This window comes from Macaca nemestrina, chromosome 15, assembly GCF_043159975.1.
Source record: "Macaca nemestrina isolate mMacNem1 chromosome 15, mMacNem.hap1, whole genome shotgun sequence".
Taxonomy (NCBI): domain Eukaryota; kingdom Metazoa; phylum Chordata; class Mammalia; order Primates; family Cercopithecidae; genus Macaca; species Macaca nemestrina.
This window is the reverse complement of record NC_092139.1, coordinates 89,329,395-89,353,692: the sequence shown is the minus strand read 5'-3', so window position 1 is coordinate 89,353,692 and position 24,298 is coordinate 89,329,395. Positions and strand designations below refer to the sequence as shown.

General features: G+C 47.1%; 1 pseudogene; it reads right to left on the bottom strand.

Annotated features, from left to right (window-relative positions):
* Positions 1-229: 229 nt before the first annotated feature.
* LOC139358678 (actin-related protein 2-like) overlaps positions 230-24,298 on the bottom strand; it is a 43,508-nt pseudogene continuing 19,439 nt past the window's right edge.

Genomic DNA, 24,298 nt, shown 5'->3' with positions numbered 1-24,298 from the left:
TATAAACACAAATCCAGTATTTAGAAAGAAGAAAGTATTTTAAGGCTGGGGACAATCTCTGAGGAATGGGTGGCTTCTAGCAGACTCAGGGTGAGGGAAGGGAAAACGGAAAGGATGAGGCATCTGGGGAGGGGCAGGATGGCAAAGAGGTCAGCAGCAACCCACCTGCTCCTCAGTATCACAGGGCTCTCACGCCATCGGAAGGACCTGACTGAAATCCAGGCTCTGGGGGAAGTCCAGGGCGTGGCAGATCTTTCTTGTCTGTGAATTCCTGATGGAGAATCACATGATTGGAACGAGAGAGTCAGAGAAATGTCAGGGCTAGTGATGCGTTCTTCCCAAAAAGAGGGGAGCAGGGTGACATCACGGAGTTTAAGACTCCTGTTTGCTGGATCTGCTGAGCTCCTCTGACAATAATGCAAAACTTGGCTATTGTACCACCATGCGGTCCCCACACGAGGCACCAGGACCCGGGGAGCCACGGCACCTGCTCCAGGGAGCTAATCTCGCCTCGAGGGAAATTCCCTGCTGGCTGCTCTCAGGCCCTCTTCTCTGGTCCCTCTCGGTGATGCCACTTGAGAAGCCACATCCACGGCTCTAGAAATTAGAACCCCAGTGTCCCAGATACTACTGGCCAGATCCAGATTCCCTTTCTCACCAAAATGGGGTGCCCTCAGGGCCTCTGATGATTCTATCAGGAAATTCACAGGGGGCAACCCTAAGGCTAGTGAAGGACAGTTGACCCCTTAACAGCACGGGTTTGGACTGTGTGGGTCCACTTACACACACATTGTTTTAAATAAATACAGTCTGCCCTCCCCCATAGAGGCACGAGTTCCCAAACGCTCATCAAAAAATATAGTATCCCAGATGCACAACCACATAGATGAGGGACAAACTTTTCCTATATGTGGGTTCTGTAGGACCGACTGGGGGACTTGAGTGTGTGTGGATTTTGGTACACACAGGGGTCCTGGAACCAACCCCCCATGTGCACCGAGGGACAGCTGAGTCTGATCTAGGGAATGAGTACCTGTTTCCCATGGGTCTTCTTCCCACAGTTCTCACAGAAGCACTTGCTTGATAACTCCCTGGGCTGGGAGAAGCAGTGCAGGGCGTCCTCCTGTCCCACCCAAGAGAATAGGGAAAAAAGAAAGTGTCGGTATTTCCCACCTAGAGTACTGTATTCATCTGTTCTCACACTGCTGTGAGACAATAGCTGAGACTGGGTAATTTATAAGAAAAGCAGTTTGATTGGCTCATGGTTCTGCAGGCTGACAGGAAGCACGGCAGCATCTGCTTCTGGGGAGGCTGCAGGAAGCTCCCCATCATAGCAGAAGGCCAAGCAGGACCAGGCATCTTACATGGGAGGAGCAGGTGCACAAAAGTAAATGAGCTGGAGTGCAGGGGCGTGCCTCCCAGGTTCAAGTGATTCTCCTGCCTTAGCCTCCTGAGTAGCTAGGACTACAGGCCTTGCCACCACACCCGGCTAATTTTTTGTATTTTTAGTAGAGACAGGGTTTTACCATGTTGAATAGGCTGGTCTTGAATTCCTGACCTCAGGTGATTCACCCGCCTCGGCCTCCCAAAGTGCTGGGGTTACAGGCATGAGCCACCACACTCAGCCTGGCTGCATACTTTTAAACAACCAGATCTCATGAGAACTCACTGTCACAAAGACAGTACCATGGGGGATGGTGCCAAACCATTCACGAGAAACCCTCCCCCAGGATCCAGTCTCCTTCCCACTGGCCCTATCTCCAACACTGGGGATTAAAATTGAACATGAGATTTTTGGGTGGGGACACAGCCCCAAACTGTAGCGGGTACAGCCTCCCCACACTTTACAGCTGAGGATTTCAGCTTTTTTTCTGGTTTTCTTCATATCCCCCCCCTTAATGCCTGGCCTGGTGTGGTCCCCTTGGCAGGATCTCAAAGGGCACCTACTGACTGGAGGAAGAAAACAGGAGGGGCTCCTGTTAAGGGAGCAGTATGAGGGAGGTGGAGGTAGGAGGGAAAAACATTTTTGCCAAAATAAAGGAGAAATTGTCCAGAGCCATGAAAATGAAATAAGCGACTTTTCCATAGCCAGAGATAGATCAAAGAGGCAAGGGGGAACTGGCCACACTGTATTATGTGGTGCGATGGTTTGAGGGTTTGTCCTCCCCAAAACCCAGGTTGAAACTGAATCCCCAATGTGGCTAGATGGAAAGGTGAAGCCTTTGAGAAATATTTAGGGAGGATGAGGTTGCTCACGCCTGTAATCCCAGCACTTTGGGAGACTGAGGCGGGTGGATCACCTGAGGCCAGGAGTTTGAGACCAGCCTGGCCAACGTGGTGAAACCCCGACTCTACTAAAAATACAAAAATTATCTGGGTGTGGTGGTGGGCATCTGTAATCCCAGCTACTCGGGAGGCAGGAGAATCGTTTGAACATGGGAGGCACAGATCGTAGTGAGCTGAGATTATACCACTGCACTCCAGCCTGAGTGACAGGAAGTCTCCAAAAAAAAAAAAAAGAGGGGGTCATTGGGTCATAAGGGCACAGACCTCATGAATGAATTAATCCACTCATGGATTAATGGGTTAGTGGGTTATCCTGGGAGTGGGACTGGTGGCTTCATATGAAGAGGAAGAGAGACTTGAGCTGGCACATTAGCATGCTCAGCCCCCTCACCATGTGATGCCCTGCACTGCCTCGCCTCAGGACTCTCAGAGTCCCCACCAGCAGGCAGGCCCTCACCAGGTGCAGCCCCTCAACCAAGAATTCCCAGCCTCCAGAACTGTAAGAAATAAATTACCTAATCTCAGATATTGACTCATAACAACAGAAAATGGACTAACACATACAGAAGCAGCAAATACCAAGAGAATCCCCTTACCAGTGTCTTCAGGAGCTTTGAAAAGAAAAAGTGGGAGGGTGAGTATGATGCTCTTTCTGCTACTCTCCATGGCACAGTCAAGGCAAATCAAGGAGTCCTTCACCTGTATCATATACAGGGCCTGCAGCCTCTCCACCTGCAAGAGGGAGAGCAGAGAGGTGAGATGGGAACACCACCATAAGCCAGGTCAGGCCAATTGCCAGAAGGTGGAGCCAAGAGACAGAAGCTCTAGAAATGGTAGTCACTAATGCTCTTTGTCCTACTCACAAAGGTGCAAAATATTACCAGTAACAATATTATGAAACTGTGGTTAAGTGTTTTATGTGGATTAACTCTCTTATTCTTCTACACACTACAGGAACAACAGCTGAGTCAAATGAGCAGCATCTTAAACTTCCGAGTGCTCTGGTTCTAGGTTCTTACCAAGTGTACATCAGTGATCTGGTCCTTAATCAGGTTCCAGAGTTTGAGGTAGAGTTGGGCAGCATCGTGCTGGACAAACACTGGCCACAGAGAAAAGGAACAGCCAATTAGTGAGGTCTTCAGAGTTGCTTCTCATGTCCTGCTACCTAGACACACAGGAGCACTCATCACTTTGTCTCTTCCTAGCTCCCCAGCCTACCGCAAACCTAAGCTGACACCACATATGAAGTGATCAATGAACAGTAAATTTGGTATTGATTTCTGAGAACACCTCTTAAAACTGAAGCTCCAGTGCCAGCTGCAGTGGTTCATGCCTATAATCCCAAAGCTTCAAGAGGCCAAGGCAGGAGGATCGCTTGAACTCAGGAGTTTGAGACCAGCCTGGGCAACATAGCAAGTCTCTGTCTCTATAAAAAATTTAAAAATCAGTTGAGTGTGGTGGCATACACCTGTAGTCAGAGCTACTTGGGAAGCTGAGGCAGGAGGATCACTTGAGCCCAGGATGTTGAGGCTACAGTGAGCTGTGATGTTACTACTGCACTCAGCCTGGGGAATGAGATGTCCACAGGGACTTTGAAAAGCACTGATACATTCCTGAGGATCTGGAAGGCCATGCGCATGCCCATGTAAGACCTGAGAGGGCTCTGATCTCTCCCCTCTGACTGACCACAAGGCCATATGCAAGAAAGCAATGAAGGCAAATACAGAATCGCAAACTGCCTGCGCTTTGAAGGTGTGCCCTAACAGACACACACAGCCCCTCAGCAAATACTGGAAGACTCACTGGCTTAGGCATTTAAGGAAATCTCTGACTACTTACTATCTGACCACTAAAGTAACCAAACGGAGAAGTCAGTGGCCACACACTACAGGGAAGATAGATGTCACAGAATTAGTTCAGGAAAGTTTTTTTTTTTTTTTTTGGGGAGGGGGAACGGAGTCTCCCTGTGTCACCCAGGCTGGAGTGCAGTGGCATGATCTTGGCTCACTGCAAGCTCCGCCTCCCAGGTTCATGCCATTCTCCTGCCTCAGCCTCCCAAGTAGCTGGGACTACAGGCGCCCGCCACCACGCCCGGCTAATTTTTTGTATTTTTAGTAAAGACGGGGTTACACCGTGTTAGCCAGGGTGGTCTCGATCTCCTGACCCGCCCGCCTGGGCCTCCCAAAGTGCTGGGATTACAGGCGTGAGCCACTGCGCCCAGCCTTAGTTCAGGAAAGTTGTCACTGAACAATGATCAACAACAAGGACAATAACAATAAAACAGCAACAACAACAAACGCTGGTATGGGGGTCTCTGATGTCCAGTGTTTCCACATTATATTATCTAAAATGTTCTTTCTCCAACAAAAAATACAAGACATAATGAAACAGAAAAGTATGGCCACACACAGGAAAACAGCAATCAGAAGAACTTTTCACTGAGAAACGCTAGATGTTGGCCTTACTAAACAGAGACTTTAACTGTTATATGTTCAAAGAACTAAGAAAACCATCCATGTCAAAAGAAGTAAAAGTATGAAAATGCTGCCTCACTGAATAAAGAGTACCAATAAAGCAAAAACTATAAAAAAAAGAACCAAGCAGAAATTCTTGAGTTGAGAAGTACAATAACTAAAATGAATTTATTTATTTATTTATTTATTTGATGGAGTCTTGCTCTGTCACCCAGGCTGGAGTGCAGTGCAGTGGCGCAATCTTGGCTCACTGCAACCTCCGCCTCCCGGGTTCAAGCAATTCTCTGCCTCAGCCTCCCGAGTAGCTGGGATTACAGGCACCCACCACCAGGTCCAGCTAATTTTTTGTATTTTTAGTACAGATGGGGTTTCACCATGTTGGCCAGGCTGGTCTTGAACTCCTGACCTCATGCTCCACCCACCTTGACCTCCCAAAGCGCTGGGATTACAGGCGTGAGCCACCGTGCCTGGCCTGAAATGAAAAATTTACTAGCGGAGGTCAACAGCAGATTAGAGCTGGCAAAAGAAAAATCCATAAACTTAGAGACAGGTTGACTGAGGTTCTCCAGACTGAGGACGGAAGGAAGATGGAACATAGTGCCCATGCAGCTGAAAAGCTGGTTAGCTGCTCACTGCATACAGAGTTCTACTAACTCTGACACCAAAGAAATCTGATACAAAAGAAGGTTTTATACAAAAATGTGAATTTATTCTGAAGCCAGCTTGGGGGAAGGAGTATGACGCATCCTGCCTTTTAATGTGCCATTTCTCCTTTGCAGGAGAAAGGGACATTTTCATAAGGTGTGTTGCGGGGGTGGGGGGAGTGAGCAATGGCGGTTATCTACCAGGCAGCTGTACCGAGTTATGCACTGGGCAGCTGAGTTGGCACCTGCCTGGGCAGAAGTAAGTTGTAAAGGTGGCCAAGGGGATATGCCTTCTCCATGCCTTCCTAGTGGGTGAAAGGCAAACCCCTGGAGTGTGGAAGTTTTGAGGCCACCCCCTGGCAGGGAGAGTTCCCTAGTGGGTACACTTTGGGCTGCAAATCTACTGCTAAGTCTCAGGAAAGATCAGCTGGAAGAACTTGCCCTGTTCTCAACCAAACCTCCTTCAACCTATCTCCAAGTTTACAGATTCTTTCTTTACCCCTGCAGGGAATGTCTGGTGAGGGGGAGGTGAGAGGTGATACTTGCTTTTCTAAAGGACCAAAGGCAGGGGAGGGAAGAGGGGAAGTGAAAAGAAAATAACAGTAAGAAAAGTAATGAAACTAACTATCTCTTAGAGAATGGGAGTACTCAGTTACACCCAGATGGGTTCACTAGTGAACAATGGGTTCTACCAAACATTTATGGGAAAAATTATACCAATTCCCTACAATCTCTTCCAAAAGACAAAAGCAGAGAGAACACTTCCTAACTCATTCTCTGAGGCCAGCATTATCCTAATACCAAAACCAGACAGACATAAGAAAAAAACCTAGAAACCAGTATCTCTCATGAACATAAATGCAAAATTCCTCAACAAAATATTAGTGAATCATTAACTATGTATAAAAAGAATCACAGAGGGTGACATAAGCGAGATGGTTAGAGGAGGAGGCTCCTGGGGCTCCCTTTTCCCGTGGACACACAGAAAAACTCCCATCTACACACAAATCAACTCCCTCAGAAAGAAACCCAGAAACTAGCACATGGGGCAATGGAGAAAACATCCATATCGCGATGGGTTGGAAAAGCTGAGACACACTCGCACCACAAGCCCCACCATAGGCACAATACCTTACTGTGGGGAAGGAATCCCTGCGCCCAGCTTTCTCCTGGAGAGGCGAGGGTTTGGACCACACATAGGCAGCCCTAGCTTTTGCAGTTCCCACTCAAGGGCTTGGCTGCTAGCTCACCTAGCTCTGGCAGCAGACATGGGTCAGCAGCTATGAATCCTCTGCGACCACAGAGGGCAAAGAGGCAGTTTTAAATGGGCACGTGAGCTCTTCCAGCAGCTGTGCCCCTGCGCTCAGCACAAACAGGCAGAAATGCCAGGCTCCCAGTTTCTCCCTGGAAGGGTATGTCTGCGGGCTGTCCGACCTATTGCCCGAGGGATGGGCTTCTAGTAATAACCAGCCTGCACCTGGAGCCAATGGGCAGGTAAACAATAGATTTCCAGGAGTCTGGACAGGTGTGTGGGCAAGTCCCATGCCTTCTCCCACCCCCTGCTCCATGATAAAATCAGGTCTCTAACTTCACACATTGAGTACACAACGCTTACCCCTCTCAAACGAAGGACTAGCTCCTCCATCACCAAGCTTTGGGAGTTGACAAGGCTCTGTATTTCTGAGTCCCACAGGGGCACAGAGACCAAAAAACATCGCCCCAGGCCCAGTGCAGGGTGAAAAGGCAAAAAGGCCTGACTCCCACTGTCTCCCTAGAAGGAGTTTGTCTGCACATGTGCAGCTGCTGCCCTGGGGTTTCCATGCATCTGGGAGCTGACAGAGCAGGACACCAGTGCTCCTGAGACCCTGAACAGGCAGGTGAGCACTTCCACAGCAGCTCCCACTGGTTTGCTCAACAGATAGCGTCAAGCTTCCAACCTGTCTATCTCTAAGCAGAGAGGAGTCAGCATTTGCTAGGCCCCTGGAGGTGACAAAGAGCAAAACAATGCATTGAAGGAGTGTGCAGTTTAAAAATGAGTGCAGGCACTTGCCACAGATCCTCTGTCTGGCTTTTTGCAGAGCAAGTGGGGGATAAACTCATGCTCCCAGCTTTTCCTTCAGGATAGAATAAACTGGAACACACACTTAATGCCCCAACGTCTCCAGCTGCACCTGAAGGGGCTGGCTTCTATCTCCCCTGTCTGGGGCACTGACAGGACTTAACACATTCTAATCTCCTGAGGGCCGCTAAGAACATAAATGAATTTGGACAAGTACAAAGGGTCAAGAGGTGCTCTGAGTCTTTGGCAGGGCTAATTGATAAGTTCATCTCCTCTACAAGGTCAGTGGGACAAGACTGACCTCAGGTGATCCGCCCATCTCGGCCTCCCAAAGTGTTGGGATTAGAGATGTGAGCCACCGTGCCCCGCCTGACCTTGTCTCTTAAAAAAAAAAAATTCAAAAGACCAACAAAACAAAAAGTTGTTTTTTTGAAAAGATAAAATTGAACAATCTTTAGCTAAACTAAGAGGAAAAAAGACTCAAATAAGTAAAATCAGAGGAAAAAAAGAGACATTACAAATGATACCACCTGAGTTCGAGAGTTCGAGACCAGCCTGACCAACATGGAGAAACCTCCATCTCTACTAAAAATACAAAATTAGCCAGGTGTGGTGGCACATGCCTGTAATCCCAGCTACCTGGGAGGCTGAGGCAGGAGAATCGCTTGAACCCAGGAGGCAGAGCCACTGCACTCCAGCCTGGGCAACAAAAGTGAAACTCCATAAAAAAAAAAAATAAAGAAAAAGAAAAAATAAAAATAAAAGAAGATGCAAATCAATTAAGTTATCCTATGCTCATGGATTAGAAGAATAAATATTGTTATAATGACCATACAGCCAAAGCAGTTATAGATTCAATGCAATTTCTCTCTCTCTATATATATAAACAACCAATGACATTCTTCACAGAAATAGAAAAACAAAAATCCTAAAACTCATATGGCACCACAAAAGACCCTGAATAAACAAAGCAATCTTAGACAGAACAAGCTGGAGGCATCACACCACCAGATTTCAAAATGTATTGCAAAGCCACAGTAACCAAAACAGCATGGTAATGGCATGAAGACAGACACACAAAGAAATGGAACAGAATAGAGAACCCAGAAGTGAATTCACACACTTAACAGTCAACTCATTTTCAACATAATGCTAAGAACACACACTGAGGAAAGAACAGCCTCTTCAATAAATGATGCTGGGAAAACTAGTTATTTATATGCAGAAAAATAAAACTAGACCCCCCTCTCTCACCATATACAAAAAGCAAATCAAAATGGATCAAACAGTTACATCTAAGACCTAAAACTATGAAAACACAAGAAAATATTGAGGAAATGCTTCAAGACATTGGTCTGGGCAAAGATTTTTTGTGTAAAACCTCAAAAATAGACAAATGGGATTACATCAATATAAAAACCTTTTGCACAGCAAAGGAAACAAGGTGAAGACACAACCCGCAGAATGGGAAAAAATGTTTGCAAACTATGCCTCTGACAAGGGTTCATATTCAAAATACATAAGGAACTCAACTCAATAGCCAACAAACAAATAATCTAATTTTAAAATGGGCAAGATGTGAATAGACATTTTTTCCTCTCCCTTTCTCTCTTTCTCTCTCTCTCTCCTTTCTTTCTTTGTCTTGCTCTGTCACCCAGGCTGGAGTACAGTAGCACAATCTCAGCTCAACCCCAACCTCCGCTTCCTGGGTTGAAGTGATTTTCCTGCCTCGGCCTCCTGAGGAGCTGGGATAACAGGCACGTGCCACCACACCCAGCTAATTTTTTGCATTTTAGTAGAGATGGGGTTTCACCATGTTGCACAGGATGGTTTCAAATTCCTGAGCTCAGGTAATCTGCCCACCTCAGCCTCCCAAAGTGCTGGGATTGTATAGGCTTGAGCTACCACGTCCGCCCAGCCTGAACAGACATTTTTCAAAAGACATACTAATGGGCAACAGGTATATGAAAAACTACTCAACATCAGTAGTCACCAGGGAAATACCAATCAAAGCCACTATGAGATACCACCTCATCCCAATTAGAATGGCTACTATTAAAAACACAAAAAATGGCGGGGTGCCTGTAATCCCAGGGAGGCCAAGGCGGACAGATCATGATGTCAAGAGATCGAGACCATCCTGGCCAACATGGCGAAATTCCATCTCTACTCAAAATACAAAAATTAGCTGGGCGTGATGGCACATGCCTGTAGTCCCAGCTACTCAGGGGGTTGAGGCAGAAGGATCACTTGAAACCGGGAGACGGAGATTGCAGTGAGCTGAGATCACGCCACTGCACTCCAGCCTTGCAAAAAAGCAAGACTCTGTCTAAACACACACACACACAAATAACCAATGTTGGTGTGGATGTGGAGACAGGAGACGACTTAATATACTGTTAGGAGTGTAAATTAGCTCACCTGTTAGAGAAGGTAGATAGCCAGAAATGAGCACGCAAGGGAACCCCAGGGAAAAGTAGTACTGGAGACGCTGCCCAATGACAGCAAAAAAGACAACGGCCATACTGGCTGCTTGGGGCCTCATGGTTGGGCTCCTTCTGCCCTGAAGGGCGGATGTATCAGGCCCCAGCTGGAGATAAGTGTGGTATGCCATTTTTCTTGCTGATGAGCACGTGCATGCCTCCAAAAACGTGCCCTAGAGTAGCCTTTTGCTCATTGTAATACAAAAAAGCACACCCTTGGGTGGACATTTGAAATGCTAATGAGACATGGACATGTGTACTAGCCATGTACAACCACAAGCATGTGCACCAAAGGAGACTGCCTAAAACACGATTGCAAGTGACACTCCCTCAAGCCCCTCCGAGAATAATCACGAAGAGCCTCATAGAGTCCCAGCACGGCCGCTGTGGGCTCATTCACTCTCTCAGCAGCTGCTCTGCCTGTCATCTGGAGGGTGCTGTCTCTAAATAAACCTTGCTGCTGCTGTCGCTTTCCATCCCAGCCAGCTGCTCCTTCTTGGAATGTACTTTATCTTCTTCCAATAAACTGCTACTTAACCTTTGTGTCTCTTGGCTGCATTTTCTTCCAAGAAAACAAGAACTGATGACCCTGCCCCTCTCCCAGTAACACAACCACTATGGAAAACAGCATGGAGGTCCCTTGAAAAACTAAAAGTAGATATACCATATGACCCAGCAATCCCACTGCTGGACATCTACCCAAAAGGAAGGAAATCAGTATCCAAGGGATATCTGCACTTCCGGGTTTACTGCTGCACTATTCACAATAGCCAAGATATGGAATCAACCTAAGTGTCCATCAACAGGTAAATGGACAAAGAAACTGTGGTATAGGCTGGGTGCAGTGGCTCACACCTATAATCCCAGCACTTTGGGAGGCCAAGGCTGGTGGATCACCTGAGGTCAGGAGTTCGAAACCAGCCTGACCAACATGGCAAAACTCAGTTTCTACCGAAAATACAAAAATTAGCTGGGCGTGGTGATGCACACCTGTAATCCCAGCTACTTGGGGGGCTGAGGCAGGGGACTCGCTTGAACCTGGGCGTGGTGATGCATACCTGTAATCCCACCTACTTGGAAGGCTGAGGCAGGGGAATTGCTTGAACCCGGAAGGCAGAGGTTACAGTGAGCCAAGATCCCACCAATGCCCTCCAGCGTGGGCAACAAAAGGGAAATCTCATCTCAAAAAAGAAAAAAGAAACTGTGGTATATACACACAGTGGAATATTATTCAGTCACAAAAAAATAGCAACATTCTGCCATTTGTAGCAACATGGATGAAACTGGGGGACAGGATGTTAAATGAAATCAACCAGGCACCACATGTTCCCACTCATACCTGGGAGCTAAAGTCATTGATTTCATAAAGGAAGAGAGTAGAACAGTGCTTAGCAGAGGCTGGGGAGGGCTGGAGAAGGGATAGGGAAAGACTGTTCAATGTGTACAAAGCTACAATCAGGAGGAAAAAGTGCAGGCGTTCTGTTGGAGACTGCAGTTAATAGTGTATATTTAAAAATAGCTAGAAAAGGGTTTTGAGCGTTCTAACCACAAATAATAAAAGTGTGAGGTGACAGACATGCTAACTGCTCTAATTTGGCTGTCTTTTTGTTGTGTTTTGTTCTGTTAGGTTTTTGTGAGTTGGAGTTTTGCTCTTGTTGCTCAGGCTGGTTGCAATGGCACGACCTCTGCTCAGGGCAACCTCCGCCTCCTGGGTTCCAGCAATTCTGCTGCCTCAGCCTCCGAGTAGCTGGGATTACAGGCATGCACCACCATGCCCGGCTAATTTTTGTATTTTTAGTAGAGATGGGGTTTCACCATGTTGACCAGGCTGGTCTCGAATTCCTGACCTCATGAGATCCGCCTGCCTCGGCCTCCCAAAGTGCTGGGATTACAGGTTCAGCCACCGCGCCCAGCTGATTTGTCTGTTACACAGCGTATGCATGCATCAAAACATCCCTCTCTACATCAGAAATACGGGCAATTATTATGTGTCTGTTAAAAACAAACAAGAATTTTGACCTAACCAGGTGTTGGAAAAGATGTGGATAAACAGGATCATTTACATACTCCTACGAAGAGGCGTAAAATAATACAATTGCTTGGAAAACTATTTGCCATCGTCTTCAAGTTATAAATTCACTCAACTTCAACTCAAAAAATGCAAGAGAGATTATTACACAGGTCCTGGAGACATGTAACAATGTGCATAGCAACACTGTCTGTGATAGGAAAAACATGCAAAGAACTTAGGTGCTCAACCTGACCGGCAGAGCACAGGTGCCTAAGCCATAAGACACTCAAGCAATGGGGAAGGCCACTCACTCACTCATCAGGGAAAACTGGGTAACGACAGCACGTCAGGACATAGTGAGTCTCAGAAACAAGGTTGAATCAAAAAACCAATTCTTCAAAGACAATAGATAACGTTATTTCTTTTTACAGATTCAAACTATAAATGGAAATGGAACTTGATGTTGTTTATGGATCAATATATATGTGAGTAATAAAACTCCTTAAATAGATCATGAAAATCACAAAGCCAGGCAATTTCCTCTGAGGGGAGGGCCGGAGGATGAGGCAGACAGCTTATCACTGCGAGCAATGTTCTAGTTTGGAGATGAAGGAGTTTCTTAAGTGTTTATGTTGTTATTCATCAGTTAATGAATCAATTAAGACCTTGGAATCAAGGCCAGTGGTCTGAGGAAAGCAGCCATGGTCCGGCACAGGCCTGAGGGAACCATTCTCACCGCATACAGCATAGGCAGAGCCTCTGTGGTAGGTAATAGATCTGAATCACAAACCACTTCACAATCATCCCCCAGCAACACTCTATTTTGATTGACCCTTAAAGGCGGAAGAGCCTTCCCAAAGCTCAGACAGGCATGTCTTCCAGTGAGAACCACAAAAGCCAAGCCAAGTTTGGGTATTGTAGACACTACCCTCTAGTGAAATATATGAGGACCATCCAGGTAGAAATAAGCTGAAACAAGCCCCCTAAGCAGTGTACCAAGTATATAAAAATGAGCAAGCACTAAACAGCAAACAAAAAAACATGAGAACCACAAATCATATGGATAGATCAGTGTTCCCATCTATGGGCGGGCCACCTACTGAAAGTGGCACAGGATCCAAATACATTCTAAACATTGTATGAATACTTAAATTTTTCAGATAAACCATGAAAGCCCCCAAGTGTGGCTTCGACATCATTATTCAGCTAAGATCTGCTCTGTGGCTTCAGCTCTGGCCCCAGCCTTTGAAAGGCCAATTACAAACAAAATGCCCACTTAGTGTCATTTCTGGGGTCTCTGCACTTGCATATGGTCAAGTGATCATTTTGGTTACTGCCGCATCTAACCAGCATAGCAAAGAGGGAGGTCACTTGTATTAACTCTTAACATTGAACATACGGTTGCAAATATTCTACACATAGCTTGGGAAATCTCATATACTTTATATTTTGAGGTATAAAAAGTTTGTAATGCACAGGTATGATGCTGCAATAATGAATGGTTTGGATCATTAATGTTATGTATAAGACAGCTAAAAACCTTTAAAAAGAAGAAATTGAAAATTTATACATATGAAAAAGAGAATAAACTTGCCAAATAGTCCAGGAAGAATATTCTATTCTTTTTGGGTTAACAACTATCAATTAAATTAACAACTATTAATTCAATTTAAAAAATAATTCAGTTAAGAGTCTATCAGTTCTATGTTTTGTAAAATTCTTTGGTACATTCATATTTGTCAGATTAAAGTAAATAATCTTTTCACAATTGTATTTGAGTTTTAATTATTCAATTACAACTAAGCCATGAGTCTTCCAAGAAAAAAATCCTATTTTGCAAATTCTTCGCATCTTGTAAAGATGAATTAAAACCAGAATGTTGATTTTACCACATCAAATTATTATGATAGAAAAATTCCAAACATATATACAACATCAGCAATAAATTATCATTGAGTCTAGATACAATAAAACATATTTAAAAGCTGGAACAAAGGAAGAAATGTTTTAGAGAAAAGCAAAGTACCCAAAACAGTTTGATCTCACCAACCAAACTTCAGAAATCACAGACTACACAAATGCCTGCGGCACATGCTCTTTGTCATGTCCAGTCCATTTACAGGGACTGAAAATTGTTGTCCAAATGACCACTTGAGATGATCACAATTCAACAGTGGAAGATGAAATGCTCAACTTTTGAGAGTTGACCAAACGACGAATCATAGGAACAGCATTACCTTTGGAAAACATGTTCCTAAAGATAATTTTCCTGAATTATATTCTGTCACGGACCATGGACCAGAAAAATGGTAGCTTTAAGTGTGCTGTTTCTTTATTTATTTATTTATTTTTGAGACGGAGTCTCGCTCTGTCGCCCCGGCTGGAGTGCAGTGGCTGGATCTCAGCTCACTGCAAGCTCCGCCTCCCGGGTTTACGCCATTCTCCTGCCTCAGCCTCCCGAGTAGCTGGGACTACAGGCGCCTGCCACCTCGCCCGGCTAGTTTTTTGTACTTTTTAGTAGAGACGGGGTTTCACCGTGTTAGCCAGGATGGTCTCGATCTCCTGACTTCGTGATCCGCCCGTCTCGGCCTCCCAAAGTGCTGGGATTACAGGCTTAAGCCACCGCGCCCGGCTTGCTGTTTCTAAATCATGTATTTCAGATATTTGGACAGGCAGAACTAAGCACAACAGAGTCTTTTTAACTTAACATCATGATGAATTAATCATGAACTCAGTGAGGATTCTCTGCTGGAAAATCTGATTGAAGAAATCAGTTACAGACTGGAAAGCCAGTTTTTAAAATGTCAGTGTCATACGATTTTCATCAACAGTAGAACAAAGAAGATGAAGGCTAAGAATGGGTTAAGAATAGCCAACACACCAGGCATGGTGGCTCACAACTGTAATCCCAGAACTTTGGGAGGCCAAGACAGGAGGATCACTTGAGCCCAGGATTTCAAGACCAGTCTGGACAACACAGTGAGACCTCATCTCTTATAAATTAAAAAAAAAAAAAAAAAAATAGCAAGCAGCCAGGCGTGGTGGCTCATGCCTGTAATCCTAGCATTTTGGGAGGCTGAGGTGGGAGGATTGAGCCCAGGAATTCAAGAGCAGCCTGGGCAATGTGGCAAAACCCCATCTTAAAAAAAAAAAAAAAAAAGAATAGCAAACAGAGTTGGAGGCTTCATGAGCATGCAGCCTGTGTCATGGCCCAGGGCCCTGGCTCAGAAGAGTCCCTGGCTTCCTTTAATGCTCTCCTGTTCCCAATTTGAAATTCTTAATAATTTTTTTAATCAAAGGCTCTGCGTTCTTATTGCCATGGGACTCACAAACTATGTATGTTTGTCCTGTGGACAGTGATTTGTTCACATTCCTCAGATCGGTGGTTCAGGAATTCACTGTGGCACAGCAGAAGGTAAGAAATTTTGGCCAAAGAAAAAAAGCCAGTTGCATCATCCTTCATCAGTCAAGACATCTGACAGCACAGAGCCTCTAGAGTTGCCTTGTCAGGTACTTTTGCAACATGTTCAAACACTACAGAATAGCAGCCATCATACGCTTAAAAGGCTACTTTAACAATAACGACCACAAAAGCCTTAATTCTATAGTTTGCAGAACTTAGTACCTGTGATCTATCCACCAGAACCTAGCAAGGAAGTAACTGAACTAAAAGTCATCTTGAGAATCCAAATATTTCTCATGTGATACCTGCCACAGAGACCCTCCTAGCCTTCAATTCCAGTGGAGATGCTGAAATTCAAGTGCATTTAAGGAAAACTGAGAGGCAGATGGCCTCAACTGTTACTGTATCTTAACATCCAGCCCTTTAGCATTATATGAAAAGTTGCCAAAATGTAGGCAGATGCCATTACCTATAGAAATGTAAGTTCGTGTAAAATCTTTTCTGAATGCATGGTCATTTTCAGTGTGTTTTCACAACTAATGGATACTAAAAGTACAATTATCTTGGGGAGAGGTCCTGAATCTTTTTGTTCTGTTTTGCTAAAACACTAGGAACCACTTGTCTAACAGTCTTGCTACTCTAAAGGCAGGTCCTGGGACCAGCAGCATCGGTATTATCTGGGAGCTTGTTAAAAAGGCAAACTGTTAAGCCCCACTGCAGATCTGCTGACCTGGCTTGGGAGGAGAGAGAGAGAAATCAACTAGCGTCCTCCGAAAGTGCTGGGATTACAGGTGTGAGCCACCGTGCCTGGCCTACTGTCTATTGACTTTTGACAAAGGCACGAAGAACACACCAAGGGGAAAGAACAGTCTATTTAATAAATGGTGCTTGGAAAAGTGGCTATTCATATGCAGAAAATAAAATTAGAGCCTTATCGTATACCATGCCCAAAAATCAACCCAAAATGGATCAAAGACTTAAACATTAGGCCTGAAACTGTAAAATTACTATAAGAAAGCACAGTTTTAAAGCTCCATGACACTGATTTGGGCAACTACTTTTTGGGTATGTCCCCAAAAGCACAGGCAACAAAAGCAAAAATAGAAACAGGATGGCATCAAACTAAAAAGCTTCTGCACAGCAAAAGGAAAAAGTAATGAAGGAGACAACCCACATCGTGAGAATAAGTATTTGCAAACCACACATTAGATAAGGGTCTAATATCCAAAATATGTAAGTAACTCAAACAACTCAACAGCAAAAAAACAAATAAGCCAATATAAGAATGAACAAAGGAACCAAATACATTTTTCCAAAGTAGAAACATACAAACAGCCAACAGGTTCATGAAAAAATGCTACCTGGGAGCAGTGACGTCAGTATCATCTGGAAGTTTGTTCAAAAGGCAAAATATCAGGCCCCACTGCAGACCCACTTACCTGAAAGCTGCATTTTGACAAGATTCCCAGGTGATCCATATGCACGTTAAAGTCTGAGATGCTTACTATACACAGCAAGTACTAAAGAAGCTCTGGGGCCCAGAACTGACTGGTGGCAACCTAAATCTTTAGGAAAATACAAACTAAAACCACAGTGACATAACACTTCCCTCTCATTAGAACAGGTTTTATGAAAAAGATGGAAGGTTAAGTGTTGGCCAGGATGTGGAGAAAGGGGAACCCTAGTACACTGCTGGCATATAGTACAGCTGCGATGGAAAATGGCATGGACGTTCCTCAAAACACTAAACATAACTACCATGTGAGCCAGCAATCCCACTTCTGAGAATATATCCAATGGAACTGAAATCTGTGTTCAGGGATATCTGCACTCCCATGTTCACTGCGGCCCCATTTACAGGAGCCAAGATGTGGAATCTGCCTAAGTGAATCAGCCTAAGATGAATGCATACAGAAAAGGCAGTGCACATGTACAACGACACACTATTCAGTCTTAAAAAGAACAAAACTTGACTGGGCGCAGTGGCTCATGCCTGTAATCCCAGCACTTTGGGAGGCCAAGGCAGTCAGATCACCTGAGGTTGGCAGTTTGAGACCAGCCTGACCAACATGGTGAAACCCTGTCTCTACTTAAAATGCAAATATTAGCTGGGCATGGTAGCGGGCAACTGTAATCCCAGCTACTTGAGAGGATGAGGCAGGAGAATCGCTTGAATCCAGGAGACGGAGGTTGCAGTGAGCTGAGATCACGCCACTGCACTCTAGCCTTGGCTACAGAGTGAGACAACATCCCAAAAAATAAAAAATAAAAAAAAAAAAAAAAGAAAAATAAGGAAGAAGAGTGATGGTTACCAGAGCTGGCGAGGTGGCAGAACAAGGGAATGGAGACTTCCTCTTCAAAAGATACAAAGTTTCAGCCAAGCAGGAGAAAAAAGTTTTGAGGTCTATTGCACAGCAGGAGACTATACTCAATAATAATGAACATTTCAAAATAAGAGGAAATTTCAAGTGTATCACCATAAAAGAATGCCAAGTAAGTGAAGTAACAGGTATGTTCATTAGCTTCACTCAATCTTTCCATATTGTATTGTTAAGTTAAATCTGGTCTAAAAACTGCCTCCACAATTCATACTAGCACCTAACTGGAAACAGCTCTAAAGTCCAGCCATAGAAGAGTAAATGGGCAAATTATAGTACATTTGTACAAGGGAATACTACTCAGCAACAGAACACACAGCAACACCAAGGAATCTCAAAAATGTCATCTACAAAAGAGTACATACTGCATGACTCCCTCTATATGAGATTCTAAAAGAGGCAAAACTAGTCTATAATGACAGAGGGCAGACCAGGGGTTGCCTGGGGCTGGGTGGGGGAACTTCCAGCAAATGAGTCACAGGGATTTAAGGTTATGGGAATGTTCTGCATCACGATTGTGGATGTGGTGCACACATTTCTGAAAATTTTGTGGACATGGACACCCCCACCCCCATAGAGAGGTTATTCTCATGAGAGAATACACATGGTACATATCAGATTATTCATTTCTCTTCCTCAAGTTGCAAAACTTCTGGGGTGCAAGAGAGATGGGCAGGTGACTGTGGGTAAGAACGATTCTACAGGAATGGGAGAGACCCAGAAAAGGTAGAAACAGTGTCAGCATCCTAATTATCATCAGTTTGTTGTTGTTATTGTTTTTAAGATGGAATCTCGCTCTGTTGCCCAGGCTGGAGTTCAGTGATGTGATCTTGGCTCACTGCAACCTCTACCTCCTGGATTCAAGCGATCCTCCTGCCTGAGCCTCCCGAGTAGCTGAGATCACAACCAGCTAATTTTTTTTGTATTTTTAGTAGAGATTGGGTTTCATCATGTTTGCCAGGCTGGTCTCGAACTCCTGACCTCAAGTGATCTGCCTGCCTCTGCCTCCTAGACAGCAACACTAAGGTTGCAGAGCTCAGGAGTCAGTCCTGCGCCCCTGCCTCCTCCCTCATGAGGTTCCCCTGACCCCCCAGGGCCTCAGCTTCCATATCTGCACATCTGGGAGAGAAAGACACCATCAGGGAGGGCAAATCATACCTGGGAAGGGCCAGACTCCAGCAGTTTCAGCAGTGGCTGAAAGATTATGGTTATTTTTGCCATCATTACAATGGAATGTCCACTCCCCCCAGCCAGCTCTACAATACTCAACACCAATGTCCAGCTGCTCCACGTGGAGGCGTTGGGAAGAGAGCACAGGCCTCTTGGCTTGGCTCTGGTCACCAGGAGGGGTCAGGGAGGGACACCTGCCAAGAGAATGGGGGAGGGAGCCCACCACTCAGGAATGCAGGGGCAGGACTTGGGACAAAGGGCTGCCTCCACCCACCAGTGGAAGCCTGACCCTGAGCCTAAAGAAACTGGCCACCAATGTGCTGACCCTAGGGCCTGAGGACAGGTCCCCGAGTAGACCTCTCAAAGAGACAGTCCCACATTCCAGGGCATGGGGGAACTCTGGCCATCTGGCAGCTGGAGTAGAACAGGAAGGGCACAGCTGTCTGAGACCCATGAGGCTTCCCAAAAAGAGGTTCCAGGCCTAAGAGGCCACCAGTGCTCACAGACTCCTGGTTGCCAATCTTGCCAGGGCAACAAGGCAAGTGAAGGAAACCCTCTTTTCATGGAGCGCTCTGCCTTGCAGTGTGAGCTGAGATCCCTGCGGGAAAGCTGGCTTCCGCTCATCTAGAATGAGCAGGCAGGACTCCATCAGGCCTGGCTCTGGCTCCAAGCTGGGCAGCAGGCCAGCCCCAGGCTCCACCAGCCCCTCTGGCAAAGGAGGGCCCTCAGGAGGCAGAACATGATTCATGCCCTGCTGGAATTTGTTGAGCCTGCCAAGATTTGTAGCTCCTCTGAGGAGATCAGGTCCTGCCCTGATCAAAAGAAAAGATAGATGAGGATACTATAAATAGGCCAGAGTCACCCAGCTGGCCTCAGGGATGCAGGAGGTACATGTTCTAGGTTCAAAAGACGCTAAGAAACTCCAAATCCAGGTTGACATCGTGGTACACCACCACCTGCTTCAGGGGGATGCAGGGGACGAGGAGGAGCTATTGGCACAGCGTTCAGTTCCAGCAAGTTCCGACTTCTGCTAAAATTGGTTAATTGGCTGCTTTGCATGATTCAGGGCACACAGGCTTTTCTGTCAGAGTTCACTCACTCACACACCCAGAAAAATGGACTCGGCTTGCTTTTTCCTAACGTTTGCCTCTGCGGAATCAGCGGTGGACATGTGAACTGGGGTTTCTGTCCCTGTCATGTGAGGAAGACAGGCAGGGAGCACTGTGCAATGAGTCAGGAGGCCTGGTGGGGAGCTTGGGCATATCTGGGCCTCAGGCTTCTCCTCTTTAAAATGGGGTACAATCGTCTCCCGTGGTTGATGTCATAAAATTCCACAAACGTAGTCTTTTTTTATTTTTTTTTTGACAGTCTCTCTCTCTTACCCAGGCTGTAGTGCAGTAAGGCAATCTTAGCTCACTGCAACCTCTGCCTCCCGGGTTCAAGCGATTGTCCTGCCTCAGCCTCCTGAGTAGCTGGGATTACATAGCCGGCCACTATGCCCAGCTAATTTTTGTATCTTTAGTAGAGACGGGGTTTCACCATGTTGGCCAGGCTGGTCTTGAACTCCTGACCTCATGTGATCCACCCGCCTTGGCCTCCCAAAGTGCTAGGATTACAGGCATGAGCCACCATGCCCAGCCACACAAACTTAGTCTTAACCACAGACACTGATTATCTGCTGGTTGTGGAGGTCAGAGGTCTGAGATGGCACTCTCTACATGTGCTAACGTCACGATGTCTGCCACGCTGGGGTCAAGTTCTGTTGAAAAGCCAGCGCTCATGGTCTGCCAGAGCCCAGGATGGGGCTGTGTGGTCAGCAGGAGGGTGAGGGATCAATCAGCATCACTCCTGGCCAGGGTGTTCTGGGAGGGAAAGGGGGACTTTGTTCAAGTGGAAGCCAGGAGTATTCCCAAGACTGGCCTTTGAGGGGTACCCACTGTGACCTCCAAATCCTCATCACCCTTCAGAGAAGCTTCCTGGGGCCAAGACTGGGAGAAGGCTGCTTCATTTCATCTGAGCCATGCACCACTGTTGTGGGCCTGCCCTGTGCCCAGTCCTGTGCTGGACTCAGGGCCTAAGTTTTCAGCGTGTGACCCGCCCTTGGTGAGTCCTGTCTGCTGTGCTGGGGAGACAGACATACACACATACTCGGTCAAACACTGTGGAGCAAAACCAAGGGACAGGTCACTCCAGAGACAGAGTAAAGCGGGGGTGTCTGAGAAAGCTGTCCAGGGTAACTTGGTTTTGAAGGCTCACCAGGCAGATGAGAATGTAGAATTCCAGCCAAGGGGAAAAATGTATACAAAGACATCAAGGAATCAAACAAAGTGTCCGTGTGGTAGGGGAGGGTTTGGGACTATAAGCAATTTAGTATTACTTAGGAGTGAAATCGCAGGGCTGGACAGGGGGGTGGGAGATGAGGCCAGAGGTAGGCAGGGGTGGGTTAAGGGGTCTGGCCTTCACACTGCAGGCACTGGGGATTTTCAGCTGTGGAGAGAGAAGGTCAGCTGTGCATTTGACAGCATGAGTGGCTGGGGAAGAGCAGGGGTTGGGGAGGAGACCAGCTGAGCACAGAACCAGATGCCCATGCTGAGATGTTGCCAGAGGACACAGAAGAGGCGACTTTCCACCCTGAAAGGATGTCTGCCCAGCACAACACACAGGACACCAGAACCCACACCCCACAACACTGGACAGCTGAGAGGTGGCTCACTCCAAAGTCCCAGCCAGGAACTTCTTTGATGGAGGACGGGGCTACCGTCCCCAGGCTGCCAGTCTCAGAGACAAGAGAGTTCTTGTCTTTCTCATAATCAGCAATTCCAGCATTTGAGAGTCACTCCTTTGACTATGACCCTGCTCACCCACCGGCAGTGATGAGGGGAGAGCTGGGTTTGGCAGAAGTGACCTGGAACCGAGTTCCACGCTGGCTGCTGGCTAGCGTGCACTCAAGAAAGAGCTGAATCTCTGTTTCTACCTCCGTAAACGTGGACATCTGGCTCCTTTACTGTGGCAATACTGCTGGGTGAGGTCCCCCAACCCATATGGAGAAGGGGCTCAGAGAGATCCCCACTCCTGCATCCCTTTCAGGTGAATATGACTGTGTCTTCTACCATCAGCATGGGGACAGCAGCGGGAATTAGAGCAGTGAGGTGGGTGCCAACACCTACTCCATCAGGCCGGTCTTTTTCCTCATCTCCCACCCTGTTCCCTCCTGCGAGGGGCTCTTCTCTGGCCAGTGAGGTAAAGTCCAGAAGAGAGGGGTGGGGAGGCCTACCCTGTCCTACCTGCCTTCACTGCAGAGCAGGCAGTCAGGGCCAGTCCATGTGGCAGGTTCTAGCCCACGGGACGGGCCCAGAGCCAGGCAGCCTTTCTCACCGGGTCTGCCTGGGTGGGCTCCTGGGGGCAGGGATGGTGTATCTTCAAGGAGAGGACTGGAAGTGAGGCTTGCAGAGGGGAAGGTGGACCTGGGGCAGGAGGGAGGGATTCCAGAAGCTTCTGGGAGGTGGACTGTAGGCAATGTGGGATCTCCCCAGAGAGCCAGACATCCCTGATGTCAGGAGCTGGGCTGCTGGTGGGGGAGATTGGTGAATGCCTTGGCCATGGCCCAACAGGGTAGAGCTTTGGCTTTAGTGTAAACCTGAATCTCCCTCTACTTTTGCATGGGGTGTGGAAATGGTAACTGGGGCTCTTCTGGGAAATAAGAGGGGGATGGACCCCACATTTCCAAGCATCCAAAAAACTCCACCTCCCTCACACGTCCAGAGAAGGTGCAGCTTCTCTCCTTTGCCTGTAATCTTCTGAGTGTCTCCTGAGCCCCTCCCGCTGGGCAGTGGGCACAAAATGAGGCCAGGCCAGTGACATCAGACCCCAGATACCTCCCCTCCTCCACTGCCATCTCTCCAGTTTCTGGGTGCTTGAGGGGACGATGTGGCTTATGTGGCCGCCTGGTGACAGGGATTCTCAGGACCTCCAGCCTACTGTACCCTGGAGGACCTGTGTCTAGCTGTCCTGGCTCCCACTGGCATGGGCAGTGAGGGCTGACGACAGGTCTCCTGTGGACCCAGCCTGACCTCAGCTTGCCCTAGAACCTGGACCCTCAATCCGCTCCCCCTGTTGCCATGCCCCTGCAGGCCCTAACAGTCTCCCAGCCGCTTGAGGGTCCCAGGAATGCCAAGCCCCTGGCCTCCAGCTCTCTGACCACATGGACCACGTTGCATAGGCTGGTGCTGGAGCAGCCCATGAGGCCATCTCTCTCTGAGAAGGAGAATTCTGACAGGAACCCAAAAGCTTTGTGGCTCTCTGTAGAGCTGATGGCCCAGGAAGCATCTCGATTTTAAAACAATAATGGCACCAGATGGGCAGAGCTGAAGATATGTTACATGACCAGGACATGTGAGGGTGGGCCCAGCAGCTGGAAGACCCCTGGACCCAGGGCAGTCTTCCCATGGGGCCATGGGGAGCCTTCTCCCTCTCTCCCTCAACATGGCCTTCCTGAGCCCCTTTTTTCTTCTTTCTCTCTCTGAGCTGCTTTCTCTGCTTTTCCAGGCACCCTGTCATCGGCCAGAGCTCCTGGGCTCAACTGTCTCCTCAGTTCAAATGAACGGCTCCTCGTGAACGAGAATCTTGTTTCTAATTCCCAGTTCCCAAGCTGGCCCAGGGTGTGTGAAACATCCGCACAGTCAAGTCATCAGGGTCGGACAGGGTCATGAGAGTACACACAAAAGGTGTCCACCAAGTGGTGCACAGGGCCTGAAACCCAGCCTGGCCTGGCTTACCTAGCCAGGCTACCTGATGTGGGCCGGCTGCTGCTGGGAAGGGCCCCTCTCAAGTGCACACAGGCACAGTGGCAGCTGATGACAAACGGCTCCACTCCTTCCTGCCTTCACGCCTTTTGCAGGGTGACACCTCAGCTCATCAGAAGGTGGGAGCTATTTCCCCATCCTGCAATCTGGTAGATGGCCTTATAATTTGTTTTGACCAATACAGTGAGGCAAAGTGATACCAGTTCTGAGCCTAGCCCTTAAAAGTGCACTTCTGGCTCTTCTGGAAACCTGCACTAGAGGATGAGAGACCACATGGACCCAAAAGCAGCTGTCCCAGCTGAGGTCTCAGAAATGTGAGTGAGCCCAGCTAAGACCGTTGAGCCATGTTGCCAACCCATAGTGAACTCAGACTCACAAGTGACCTCATCTCAGATCAGCAGAACCACTCAGTGGACCTGGAGGCTCATGAGAAATAATAAATGGTTGTGTTTTCAGCTATTACATTTGGGAGAGTTTTGTTACACAGCAATAGACAACTGATACAGACATCCCAAAGACTCTGAGTGTCACACACTAAAAATATGACTGCAGGAGCACTTATCAGAGAAGTGGGGTCTCACTGAGACT